Raw genomic sequence first — 14,479 nt, forward strand, 5'->3', positions numbered from 1 at the left:
CTCCCTCTCACTCTCCCTCTGTGCTCTCTCTCACTCTCAAATAAATAAATAAAATCTTTTTTATAAATCAATCAATCAATCAATCAATACACCTTCCAGGTGTGGTAGTCCTTATTCTCCTTCTTCATGGTAACCCATGAAGCCATCTGTTGAAAATGGTGGTTCCAGAAAATCAAAGGAGTTTGTATCTGAAAGGGGGATGAGCCACTAATGATAAGTATTACCTGGTTTTGGTCTTTACATAAACAAGAAATAAATTTCTATTGTACTAAGATGGTAAAACTTTAGGAATTGTCTGTTTATAGCATCTAGCATTACCTTAACTAATACAGATTACCTAACTAACATAAAATACAGATCTACATCATTCTTGTCAACAATGAACCTCTTCCTGAGTAAACACTGGGTCTTGAGTTATTAACTAATGATAACTTAAAGTTATAATTAGCAAGATAACAAAAATCTAAGCATTATATTGTGTCTTTGTCGTTATGTCATATTCAAATCAGTCACAAAATTAAATTACATTAAACAACCATAAATTGAAAAGCCTCTTTTGCATTTTTTTACTTACTAGGGAAAAAAAACAAAACATGAAGTATTGGAGAAATGTTCTTTCTTTTGCCATTAAATGGCTCAAGTAATACATGGAAAGTTGTATGAAAACAAAAATGATTCTTCAACAATTATCAAATCATGACCAATCTTGTTTTATTCATATCCCCACTCTCAGATTATTTTAAGAAAATCAAACACATTATATATTACTTCATCCACAAATATTTTAGTATCATGTATTTTTATCTTGTTTTGATTTTATTGAGGTTCATAGCTTTGATTTAGAAGCAACAAGTCAGAATTTTGAATCTAAAGTTGTCACTTTCATCGTTCATTTGGCCGTGCTAATTCCAATGGAATACTAACTCTACAAATTGATGTGATCGTTCAAAATTTATTCACCGGGTAACTTCCAGGATAAAGTGGCCTATATAAAGTATGTACAGACAGAGTTTATGAGTAACAGTAAGTAAATTATGTTTAATAAACAAGAATTCTAATAAAAGTCACATATCAAATATCATCATAGTTATTACAAAAAATTTATTCATACCCCAACAGATGATCTTCGTTACTATTTTATTGATATAGAGTGATGACAGATTACATATGAGAATTAATCTCCTACAAGAAATAACTTTTCTGTACTTCTCAACTGTTTGCAATAAGGCAAATATAGAAAAAAAAAAAACTATGGTTCAATAATTCACCGATTTATGTGAAGAGGAAGTAAGACATGGTAAGTAAAGAATGCAGTTTCCAGAGCCAGACTGCCTGGGTATGATTTCCTGTTCTATTACCACTTGTGGAATTTTGAACAAACCAATCTCTCTTTATCTTAGTTTTCTCATCTATAAAAGGGGACAACAACAGTACCTACCTCATAATGTTATTACGATAGATAAAATAAGTAAACATGTATAAAGCACATACAACAATGACTGGTAAATGATAAGGCACATAGTATGTGATTGGCACATACTCAATAAGTATTAGCTAGTGTTACTGTAGTTTGTCTATCCATTCATTTATTCGTGAACTATTTACCCAGCACCACCTAAGTGCTAAATGCTAGGAAGGCTAAGAGAAACACATGTAGAGAGATATACAATGGAATTCTGAGACCAAGAGAACAACAGTGTTCTACATAAGACAAGGTACAACAGGAGAATAGAGAAAGGAAATTTCTAGAACTGCTTAGAGGGACAGGAAAGATCTCACAGAGAAGATGATGCTTCAGCTAACTACTGAAAGATGAGGAAAAAACCAGTCAGACAACCTTGGGGGTAGAGAGGATGTACATTCTTCAACAAAGGAAAATGTGCAAAAGCATCTGGAAGAACCTGGCTTCCAAGAGCTGGTGAAATCAGCAGGGCTGAGGCATGAGGGTCTTATACTGGGTGCTAAAAAGTTTGTATGCATATAAGTAACATCTGCACAGCTCCACTTTTTTTTTTAAGATTTTATTTATTGGGGCGCCTGGGTGGCTCAGCCGTTAAGCGTCTGCCTTCGGCTCGGGTCATGATCCCAGGGTCCTGGGATCGAGTCCCACATCGGGCTCCCTGCTCGGCGGGAAGCCTTCTTCTCCTTCTCCCTCTCCCACTCCCCGGCTTCTGTTCCTGCTCTCGCTAACTAAAAGATTTTATTTATTTATTAGAGAGAGAGAGAGAGTGAATGGGAGGGAAAGGGAGAGAGAATCTGAAGCCGACTCCACGCTGAGCACAGAGCCCAACACAGGGCCCAACCTCACAACCACAAGATCACGACCTGAGCCGAAACCAAGAGTCGGACACGCAACCAACTGCGCCACAGCTACGATTTTCGCCCATCTTACTTTACATATTCCAGTCCACCTGAGCAAAAATACAGGCACAAAAAGGAAATCCTTGTGAGTGACATACATTAAAAAACCTTCAGCCTTCCCCAGTTGGATTCAAAGCACTTCCATTCACTATACAGTAACAACTCCTTGTTTCTAAATTCAGAGACCATTCAAAAGAAAATTACAAATGATAAAAAAGGTTACACTCCTACAGATTTCATGAATATGGCATTTTTTTCTGTTCAGCCATTTTGTGTAACTAGTTACCATAATCTATATAACTTTAAAAATAAAAGATGACAAGTTTTACACTTACACATGCAGCTGATTCTTTTTCCTCCCAAAAGTTGTTACAGTCCTACACATTAATCAACCTAAAGATGACTCAGATTAACTGTGTATTTACAAAAAATCACAGGTTACAAAAAAAAGAAAAAAGTTCACGTACTTCTTTAAAAGAGGTAAAACAATACCTTAAGATTCATTTATTAAATAAATATAAACACCCATTATGTGTCAGGTACTGTACTAAGCACAAGCAATAAAGAACAAAATAGACACTATCCTTACTCTCACATTAACAAGGGAGAAAAACTGATAAACAAGTAAACACATAAATAATCAAGGCAATGAAACAATTTTCATAATCTGAAACTGGGGGGGCAGATGGAGAGTGACAGGAACCAAGACAGTAATAATGCCAGTTTTATATGGTAGCTATGGAAGACCTCTTTGATCTGAGATCTAAAGGATGAGGATAAGCCAACCAGGCTTAGAGGAGACTGGAGGAGAACAATGTTTCAGTCGCTGGAACAGGTGGGACAAAACCTAACAGAGGAAAATGACTGAGTACCACTGAGAAAAACCAAGAAGCATAGTGAGCAAGAGTAAGGATATGTAACATGAGGTATAACATGAGGATATTACCCAAATTCAGCACTGTGAAGCCCTTGCAGGGTTGTACCAATGGCACAATGTGATCTTGCATTTTGAAAAAACTACATTGGCAACTATGAGGAAGAAGGATGGGAAAGAGCAAAAACAGAGAGAAACCATTCCAGGATACTTGGGAAGCAATCTAAACTCTGTTTCAAAATTTGCAAAACACTTTGGGACCACGTAACACTCCTGGCAAATATGTAAAGCACTCATCTAATTCACACCTAAAAAACCAAGGCTCAGAGTGACTTAACCAAAGTCCCAATGCTAGTCATCAATAGCACCAGAATTAGAACCGAGCCATCTAATTCCAAATCCAGCTAGTGTCTTACAAAGAAGAATGAACATCAGCTTTGGGCATGATCACTTAACAGTCTAACTTTTATTGAGAGTTTTAGTTAAAAGAATAAAGACATAAAAACTTGAAATGCTCACCATTATAAAAAAGTGAACTATTATATACCTGGTTATTACTTATTAGTACTTTAAAAGTATTCATTAATAACAATAAATCATAAAACTGAGCCCATCAGCATTATAAACTAAGATATTCTTTGCCTTAATGCTTGATTATATAAAGTTCTTTACAAAGTACTTGCAGCTGTGCAAATTGTGAAATTACATAATGTTTAAAAATGATCCATCATGATTAGCCCAAATATGACAAGTAAAATACCCTTAATAATGTACTAAATTTGACTTATATGTGCTTAAAATATGTATATATTTTGACTTCTAAAACACACACACTAATACTAATTAGCCAAGTATATGACAACTTCCTTTTTTAAGTCCAGTTTGTTTACTGGCATTCAGGCATACTTATTCAGGAGCTCCACTGCATCTACCTACAGGATTACTGATACAATCAACAGAACAGCCTTCAAAGTTATAGTACAAATGTAATAAATAGCTTAAAAACTAGGTATATCAAATGTGTAATAATCAGACCTACTGATCAGACTTAAGTGATGAAAAACCTTAAGATTTTTAAAATCTGAAATACATTGCAATAGTATTTTTTTTTTTTTTGGTCTGAGACTTCACGATATTCCTATTTTCCTAAATATTCATTTTCAACATGCTATAAAAACACATTCTACAACGAATATGACTTTTTCATCAAAACCGGAATGTATAAATATACATTTTTACAAAAAGGGAAAGTGCTGTATGATGCTAATCATTATTAATGTCTATTCCCTATCAATGGAAAGAAAGCATTAAAAGGATATTTTGCTCTTCAGTTCATATATGATGGGAGAAACAGAATATTCTCTGTGAAATGACTGTAAAATATGTCTCTGTCTAACTTAAAGAAGTAAAAGCAAAATACAAATACAGCACTTGTACAGATTTTCACAGTAATTTTTAGGGTATCAAGGAAACATCTAGAGTGTTGATCTGGTTATACTCAATTCAAACAAACTACTTGTCACATTAACTACCTCCAGGAAGTTACTCCAAACACAAAATAAACTGTTTATGCCCCTACTCAGATAGATAACATGACAGATTGTTATTAGTTGAAGACAGATGAAATACATTAATTTGATTGTGAGCATGTGTTTAATTTTACCCTGCCATGCACACTCTCTAATGCTGTCTTTCCCTGATGACATAGTAAATCATACTGTATTAGAAGAATTGCTAATGCCACAAAATTAGTGACCAGAACTTGACTTTGACTCTGTAGATTCTTAAACCAACCTTCTTAAAAAATAGAGCTGCCTGAAAATCACTGTTCCACAGATAAAGAAAAAGGTATCATCAAAGAAACTACTTTCTAGTATAAATTTTAAAACCTCAGTGAAGTTTAACATTTTTCCTGTATATGAGTTTTTATATTTATTTATCAAATGTCTCTTCCTTCCTTTTCTATTTTCTACTGTGTTTTATGTGTTTTGCCTTATCAATGTGTATAAGCACTTTCTCTAATAAGGACATTTGCCAGATTTGTTTCAAATATTCCCCTCGGGTTAGGATTTTCTTTTTTTTTTTTTTTTTTTAAAGATTTTATTTATTTATTTGAGAGAGAAAGTGAGAGAGAGCACATGAGAGGGGGGAGGGTCAGAGGGAGAAGCAGACTCCCTGCCGAGCAGGGAGCCCGATGCGGGACTCGATCCAGGGATTCCAGGATCATGACCTGAGCCGAAGGCAGTCGCCCAACCAACTGAGCCACCCAGGCGCCCAGGATTTTCTTTTTAAATGTTTCATGATGCTTTAGAGACATAGAAATTAGGATTTTATGAAACCACATACACTGATGTAATCAGCTCATTATTTAAGCCATGCTTATTTGGTTCTTTTGTTACACGCAGCTAAAAACAAAAGCAGGTAAGCACAAAAAAGCACATAATAGCCACTCACAAAGAATGTGCTGAATAAAGACAAAAATATTTTTAAGTTTTTAAAAGAAATACAGAGCATCAACTGCGTCTAAAATAATATACAGCTGACCCTTAAACAACACTGGGTTGAAACTACAGGTCCACTTACATGTTGGCCTTTATTTATTTATTTATTTTGAGTTCCAGTTCTACTTCCTTTTTATTTAAGTAACCAAAGCAATTGACTTGGCACAGCAGAGGGAAGCTGGGCTGGAGTGTGTAAGAGGTGGCAGTAGTGTGGCCTAACTGGGGGGGCTGGAGAGGAAGCAATACCTGGTCACAGTGGGCTCTCCAGACCCTAAATCAGGTTCAGCAGTCATGGCTGCGGGATTGGGGGCGCTAGAGAGGAGACCTCAAGTAGTGATGTCTCGCCAAGTCCCAGAGACCTCAGGGATGGGGGCTAAGTCAGCTCCCTCCAGTGGCAGAGCCAGGGCATCCCAGTCAGGGTCATGAGGCCTGGAAGGCATTTTTGAGCCCCAGTGGCTGCCCTGGCAGCTACAGTTTGCACCACCAAACTGAAGACACCAGAAGCCAATTCTTGCCGGGTCTCCTGAAAGCCGGCATCTGTGCCAGGGCAAGGAGTGGATCTGCCTGAGCATCCCTATTCCCAGGACAGTGATGCTCGTGAAGAACAGGGCAGGCAGCAGCATGAGCACAGCTACAGCCGTGTTGGCCTTCAGCACCATCAGAACGGAGATCCAGCCACTGAACCCCCAACCTGGAATGCCTATCGCCCGGAGGACAAAAAACATCTTGAACAAAGAAAATAAAGAAAACAAAGAAACTGAATGAGCTCCAGAAAGCCTTATACATGGGGCAGTACCAGCACACAAAGGAGCAGGGAGTGAATAGGAGGACCCAGAGGACAGACAGCCCAAGCCTGGGCCACTGCTGGTCTCTGCAAAGCTGGGTAGGCGAGGACATTCAGGAGAAGAGCCAGAGTACTGCACATGCAAGGGTAGTACACGGTGGATACGGTCTTCGGAAATTCCTGGAGGATCTCCATGGAGATGTCCTGGACAAAGTAGGGCTAAGCTGGGCAAAAAAAAGGGCCAACCGTTCTGTAAAGTCGCTGTGTTCCCTAAGGCAGCATGCTACAGCCCTCACTGTCTCTGGTCCAACTCCTCTGCCTTCCAGCTGAGCTGCTTCTGCCTCTTTGGTAGCGCAGCCATGAGTGCCGCAGGGGAAGCCTGGGTGCTGGAGGAGTCATAGATCTGACCTTGTGAGCTTCCTGGAGGACCGCAAGGAGGGAGCAAGGGTGAAGGCGACAGGGCAGGAGCAGGAGGCTCTTAGGCTAGCGGCAGCTCCCAGGGCTCAAAGAGTTGTAGACGTCAAGCGTGGCACACGGTGGGCTAGGTCGGCGCTGAGTTACACAGCTGGGACCTACGAGGGGTTGTGAAGCTCGCTTTGAGCCCTGTTGGCCACTGCAGCCGGGCTGCCCCCTGCTGTCCACACCCCTGCCACAGCGGTGGCGGCCACAGTAGCTCTTGAAGCTCCCGATGCGTCAAGTTTTTTGGATAAATACAGTACAGTACTGTAAATGTATTTTATCTTCCTTACAATTTAAATAACATTGTCTTTTCTCTAGCTTACTTTATTGTAAGAATACAGCATATAATAATATGTGTTAACCAATAGCTTCTGTTATCCGTAAGGCTTCCTGTCAGCAGTAAGCTACAAGTAGTGAAGTTTTTGGTCAAAAGTTATATTCGGATTTTCAACTGCATGGGGGTCATACCCCTAACCCCCACGTTGTTCAAGAATCAACTGTACATCCTTTCTTATTTTGCAGGAATACTATATAGGACTGAAAAATTAATAGAGTCTCACTTCACAGGAAGAATGAATATCACAAATATGTGAGCAAGAGAAGACAAAAAGGAATACACATAAATGACAGCATTCATATGAAATTTAAAAAATGGCCAAAATAAATATTATTTAGTGAGGTATATACAGATGATAAAACTGAAAACAACAGCAAGGAAAAGAGCAGGACAAAGGATAATAGTTACCCCTAAAGTTAGCAAAAGGATTGAGAAAGGCACTTCGTAGGCCTCTGGGGTGCTTGGCAATGCTCTATTTCCTAACCCGGGAAGAGCTATTCTATATCTTACATATTCTCAGGTATGTATATCTCACTATACTAAAACTTCCTATTAAAATTATAATGATGACAATCTTCACTTCAAACCTAATTTTTCATATGCTCATAAAGAAGGGTCACTGTTGCAATGATAGTGTTTTTCCCAAGGACCACTATTAATTCTTTATCAGATCATATTCTTTTGACCTCCTGTATGTGCCATGAGCCTCGTGGATTTAATTATTTATCACCTGACTCTGCCAGATCCTTATTTGTTAATTACTTTGCTTCTAATAATTCTCCAACACTTTTACAGATTCTCCACATTATTACAAAATTCTCCTAATCACTTTGCACTGCATTTCTATTGTAGTCACATATATATCACAAACCCACATATAAGGATTCTGAAGCGATAATGAATATGAACTCTGTAGAGTCACCAGAGCAACACCAAAAGCAGCCAGAATCAAGAGGACAGGAGGGAGTGTGTAAGAATTCATATTAGTTCCTCAACTAACTCAGTATCATTAATTAGATTACCCAACTTCTTTCTGGGGATAGATAATGGATAACTACTTCTCCTCTAACGTCACGCTAAAATGAAATAATGGGTCTAACTGAGAACATAGCACCACAGAGTAAGTAAATCTTTCTACATCTGTGGCTGTCTACAAGTTTTTATTGCTTTCTATAACATGTGTGCATAAATCATGAAGATTAGCATTTGCCCACATGCCAAAAGCCTAAAGGAACTGGAAAATTAATTCATGTTTTGAACATTCTCCATAGGAATTCTTACTAGAGAATTTCATACCTGCACACAACTGTACAGGTTTGCAAAACTCTGCATGATATATAGATATAATAGGGTCCAAGTTCACTTATGCCTTTCATACACAGACTTGCATGGGAAAAAAAAAAAAAAAAAAGCGTATTTGTCCTGCCTAGATACCAGCATACCCTGGGATCTTGCGAAGAACAGAAGCCACAGTAAGAATTGCCTTAATTGGCAATTATATTACAGTTATTTAATTCTTTATATTTTCCAATTCCCCACCATATATTAGATCTACCGGAAGAGGGGGAATGAAAGAAGATCATTTAAAATAATAACAAAAAGAAAAGAGTAACGCGAAAAGTACCTGATAGCAAAAGATCTCAGAGTAATAAGAAGAGCTAACATTTCTAGAGCACCGTTTTTATAGGTACTTTACACATATGAAATCTTTTCATCCTCACAACAGCCATCATTTGATGGATGAAAACCCTGAGGCACAAAGAGGGTAAATGACTTAGGTAAGGACATACATCTAGTAAGCAGGGGAGCCATAACTCAACCCCATGGCAATCCAATTCCAGAGTCTGCATTCTTAAGTCTCAAACAACTTTCTCTTCATACATGTAGTCCTCTGGAATGGTCTTTTTTTATACCATGTTGTTTCATGCATGTATCCCAAGTAGAATAGTTCACTCACTTTCACGCCCATAAAGGATACCTCTGATGAACATACCACAATTTATATCTCTTTCCTCCAAATGGTGGACACTTGAGTTTTTTTCCAAGTGTTAGCTATTACCAAAAATGACGCACTATGACTATTCACAGTACACGTCACCTGATATGTACATGAAGCATACATGAGCAGTCTGAGATATACAGCAGAGTAAAAAAAAGAAAAAAAAATGTTGAATCACAGTCTATGAATGTTCATCACTTCTCGGCCTGTTGGCTAGGATCAAGCGTAGTCTATGAATGTCCTTTATAGAATAATGCCAAATTATTCTCAAAGTGGTTGTACTAATTTGCAATCCATCTAGCAGTGAATATGAACTCTTGTAGATTCATATTATGTCTCCATCACTGTTACTCTTAGGCCTCTTGATTTGTACCTTATTACCTACCTGTGGTTATATTTTGCATTTTCTTCTCAGTGACGAGATTGCGCTTATTTTCATGTCTTTGGGCCATTTGTCTTTCATATTCTGTGAAATTCCTATTTCTGTTTTATGTCCATTTTTCTAGTGAGTTGTCTTTTCCTTGTATATTTGTAAAAGTATAGTAATCTTTTGTCATTTACTTTTGTTACAAATACCTTCTCCCAATTTGTGGCTTATCTTTTTGAATTCTTTAATGTGTCACTTGATAGAAACAAACATGTTTATCTTCTGTGGTGTTTACCTTATGTGGTTGATATATTCATTATTTAAATTTAGCATTTGCATCTTCTTTAAGAACTCCCTCCACATACCAATGCAGGAAAGAAATTCTTTTGTTTCTTCTAAAAAGTTGTGCCATTAACATTTCATTACAGGTGAACTAATTTTTTGTGTATGGGGATAATATAGGGATCCACTTTCTTTTTCAAATAAACAACTGTCCCAGGACTACTCATTAAATAGTCTATTCTTTCTCAAAGATTTTCAATACCACTTTCAAAATAACATCCAAGTCCCGTTTACATGAGCTTTGTTTCCAGCATCTCTCTTCTGTTTCCTTGAGTGCATTCCACACTGTCTTTATTATAAGCTACTTATAAAAAGTCTTGATCACGGGCATGGTGTATGCTCCTCACCTTCTGGGGTGCTTGGCAATGCTCTATTTCCTATCCTGGGAAGAGCTATTCTATATCTTACATATTCTTATGTATGTATATCTCACTATATTAAAACTTCCTATTAAAATTATAATGATGACAATCTTCACTTCAAACCTAATTTTTCATATGCTCATAAAGAAGGGTCACTGTTGCAAATATACTGATAGTGTTTTTCCCAAGGACCGCTATTAATTCTTTATCAGATCATATTCTTTTGATCTCCTGTATGTGCCATGAGCCTCGTGGATTTAATTATCATCTGACTCTGCCAGATCCTTATTTGTTACTTTGCTCCTAATAATTCTCCAACACTTTTACAGATTCTCCACATTATTACAAAATTCTCCTAATCACTTTGCACTGCATTTCTATTGTAGTCACATATATATCACAAACCCACATATAAGGATTCTGAAGCGATAATGAATATGAACTCTGTAGAGTCACCAGAGCAACACCTTGTAATTCAGGAGCATAGTGACTATTCTTGGCCTTTATCCTTCTATATACATTTTAGATATGGTTTGTTTAAACACCACACACAAAAACACCATCAGACTTTTATTAAAATTATGCTGAATCCATAAATCAATTTGAGAAGAACCTACATTTTTATAATATTCAGTCTTTGTATCCTTTAATGTATTATTTGTCTTATTTTATTTGGGTCTTCTTATGCTTGTACAATTTTCTCAACACAGGGATTTTCAACATAATCATATCTGAGAATTTGGTCATTTTGTTTCTTCATTTTTAATCTATATGTTTTATATATCTTTTTCTTACTGCCTTACAATAGCTGGGACCTCAAGAAGATTGTTGAACACAAGAATCGTGAGAGTAGACATCCTTGCCTTGTACGTGATCTCAGGAGGAAAGCATTCACGCTGTGATACTCAATATGATATTAACTAGGGGTTTTTCATAGATGCCATTAATCAGGATGAAGAAGTTCCCTCTCATTCCTAGTTTGCTGAGTTTTCTTAAATCATGAATTAATGTTGAATTTTGTCAAATGCTTTTTATACATCTATTGAGATCATTAAATGGGTTTTCTTCTTTAGCCTACTGATATAGTAAATTATACTAATTGATTTTGAATACTGAATGAACCTTGCATTTCCAGGATAAACCCCACTTGGACATGATGTAGTATCTTTTTTATATTGTATATTGCTGAATTCATTGTTAGTATTTTGTTAAGGATTTTTTTGTGTGTGCGTCTATGTTCATGAGGGATATTGGTCTGTAGTTTCCTTATAGTGTCTTCATCTGATTTTAGTTATCAGATTAATGCTGTTGCTGTGAACTGGGAAGTGTCATATCCTCTTTGGTTTTCTGGTAAAGTTTAAATACAATTGGAATTATTTCTTCCATACATGTTTGTATGGTAGAATTCAAAACCATCTGGGCCTATAGTTTCCCTTGTTGAAAAGATTTTAAATTATAAATTAAATTTTTTTCATAAATATAGCAGTATTCAGTTTATCTATTTTTTCTTGAATGAACTCTGGTAGTTTGTATCTTTACAGGAATTTGTTTATTTAAGCTAAGTTGTCAAATTTATGGAAGTAAAATTTTTCTTAATATTCCCTTATTCTCCTTTTCATACCTGCAGGATATATGGTAAATTCCCCTCTGTAATTTGTGTCTTTTTTTTTTTCATGCTCAATTTGGCTAGAGATTTATCAATTTTATTGCTCTTTTCAAAGGACTAGTTTTTGGTTTCATTGATTTCTCTACTGGTTTTTTGTTTTTGTTTTTGTATTTTTGAGAGTAAGGGGGTAGGGACAGAGAGAGAGAGAGAGAGAGAGAGGGAGAGAGAGAATCTTAAGCAGCTTCCACACCCAGCACAGAGCCCAATGCAGGGCTCGATCTCACAACCCTGAGATCATTGCCTGAGCCGAAATCAAGAGTTGGATGCCTAAACGACTGAGCCACCCAGGTGCCCCGATTTCTCCATTGTTTTTGATTTCTACTTATGCCTTACTTTTTCCTTTCCTCTCCTTGCTTTAGGTTTAATTTGCCCTTCATTTTCTAGTTTCTTAGGGTGGAGGCTTAGATCATTGATTTTGAGAATTCTTTTTCTTTTCAAATATAAGCATTTAATAATGCTAACCACTTCTCTCTAAACACTAATATTTTAGCTGCATCCTATAAATTTTGATAAGCAGTGGTTTCGTTTTTGTTCAATTCAAAATCTTTGACCCACTGGTTACTTAGAAGTAAGCTGTTTAATTTCCAAATATTTTGGGATATTACAAATATCTCCATGCTACTAATTTCTAGTCTCATTCCATTATTGACAGAGCACATATTCAATTCTTTTAAATGTGTTAAGGCTTTTCTCATAGGCCAGAATATGGTCTATCTTGTTCCATGTGCACTTGAAAGAACACTTACTCAGCTGTTGTTGGATGGAATGTTCCATAAATGTCAATCAGGTCCAGCTCGTTGACGCTGTTCATGTCTACATCCTGACTATTTGTCTATAAACCTTACCGGTATTGAGAGAAGTACTGAAGTCTCAGCTGCAATGGTCTATTTCTCACTTCTGTTCTATCAGTTTTGGCTTTAAGTATTTTGAAGTTCTCTTTGTGGGTTTATAGACATTAAGGATTGTGGTGGCTTTTTTGTGAATTAACCCTCTGAATACTATATTTTCTTTTTTTTTTTTTTTTAAGATTTTATTTATTTATTTGACAGAGACACAGCGAGACAGGGAACACAAGCAGGGAAAGTGGGAGAGGGAGAAGCAGGCTTCCCGCCAAGCAGGGAGCCCAATGTGGGGCTCAATCCCAGGACCCTGGGATCATGACCTGAGCCGAAGGCAGACACTTAACAACTGAGCCACCCAGGTGCCCCTGCTTTCTTTTTTATTTATTTTCTTTTTTAATCCCTGCACTAAATTCCTTGTTTATATTATTATCATTGCTACTCCAACTTTCTTTTGACTAGTGTTTGCAGAATATCTTTTTCATTCCCTTTGCTTTTAACCTAACTGAATCTTCATATTTAAAGTGGGTTTCTGATAGCTTAAAAGGGGGTCTTGCTTTTTTATCCACTCTGACTACCTTTATATTTTAATTGGTGTATTTAGACAAGGTTTTGGCAAACTTTTCTCTGTAAAAGGTCAGATAGTAAGTCTATTACAGATTGTGGGTCATATGTTCTTCATATGACTCAACTCTGCCATTGTTGTGAAAAAACAACCACAGACACAATGTAAAAGATGAGTGTGGCTCTCTTCCAATAAAACTATGAACGATTTTCACATAACTTTCGGAATATCCTTCCTTTGATGTTTTTCCAACCATTTAAAAATGTAAAAACCATTCTTAGATAGTGGACTATACAAAAAGAGGACCCTTGCTCTACACTACTGGTCAAATCACTCCTCTGTTTAAAAAACCTTTAGAGGCTTTCTATAGCTCTTTGGAGAAAATCTAAACTCCTTAAAACATTATCTCTGTTTCTCAACTCTCTTTGCCTTACACCCTAACCTTCGGCTGGGACAAATATATATTTCCATTATATTTCAGACTGTTTCCTAGCTTCTAAGGTTTTACTTCAACTTGGACTGCTCTTTCTTGCCCTTTTCTGTATAGCACGTTCCTGCATATCCTTTAAGATTCTGTTTAGGTATTTACTTCTGCTGTCAAGTCCTCCAGTGTACTAAGCATATCACTCTATGACAACATTATCATACTGTCTCCCCCACCATTGTGCTTGGTACAGCAAAGGTACTCATGAATGAATGAATGAATGAATGGGTACTTTTGAATATAAGAGGAAACTGAATGTGTGCAAATATTTACAATAATAACAAATTCTAACACACAGTTGTTGTTTTTTTTTTTTAAAGATTTTATTTATTTATATGAGAGAGAGAGAGAGAGCACATGAGAGGGGGGAGGGCCAGAGGGAGAAGCAGGCTCCTTGCTGAGCAGGGAGCCCGATGCGGGACTCGATCCCGGGACTCCAGGATCATGACCTGAGCCGAAGGCAGTCGCTTAACCAACTGAGCCACCCAGGCGCCCCACACAGTTGTTTTTAATGGTTATCCAAACTGATTTTAGAAAAA

At 37.0% G+C, this 14,479-nt stretch overlaps 1 protein-coding gene and 1 pseudogene across 4 annotated transcripts in view; both read right to left on the bottom strand.

Annotated features, from left to right (window-relative positions):
* The window catches only part of RAB28 (RAB28, member RAS oncogene family), a 148,100-nt gene that overhangs the window by 75,797 nt on the left and 57,824 nt on the right, over positions 1-14,479 (bottom strand). The gene's annotated exons all lie outside the window — the stretch shown is intronic.
* LOC135362873 (secretory carrier-associated membrane protein 3-like) lies at positions 4,117-12,863 on the bottom strand (annotated as a pseudogene).

The sequence above is a fragment of the Mirounga angustirostris genome, unplaced genomic scaffold, assembly GCF_029215605.1.
Source record: "Mirounga angustirostris isolate CCGP_5_RB_7025 unplaced genomic scaffold, mMirAng1.0.hap1 SCAF_2, whole genome shotgun sequence".
NCBI lineage: Eukaryota > Metazoa > Chordata > Mammalia > Carnivora > Phocidae > Mirounga > Mirounga angustirostris.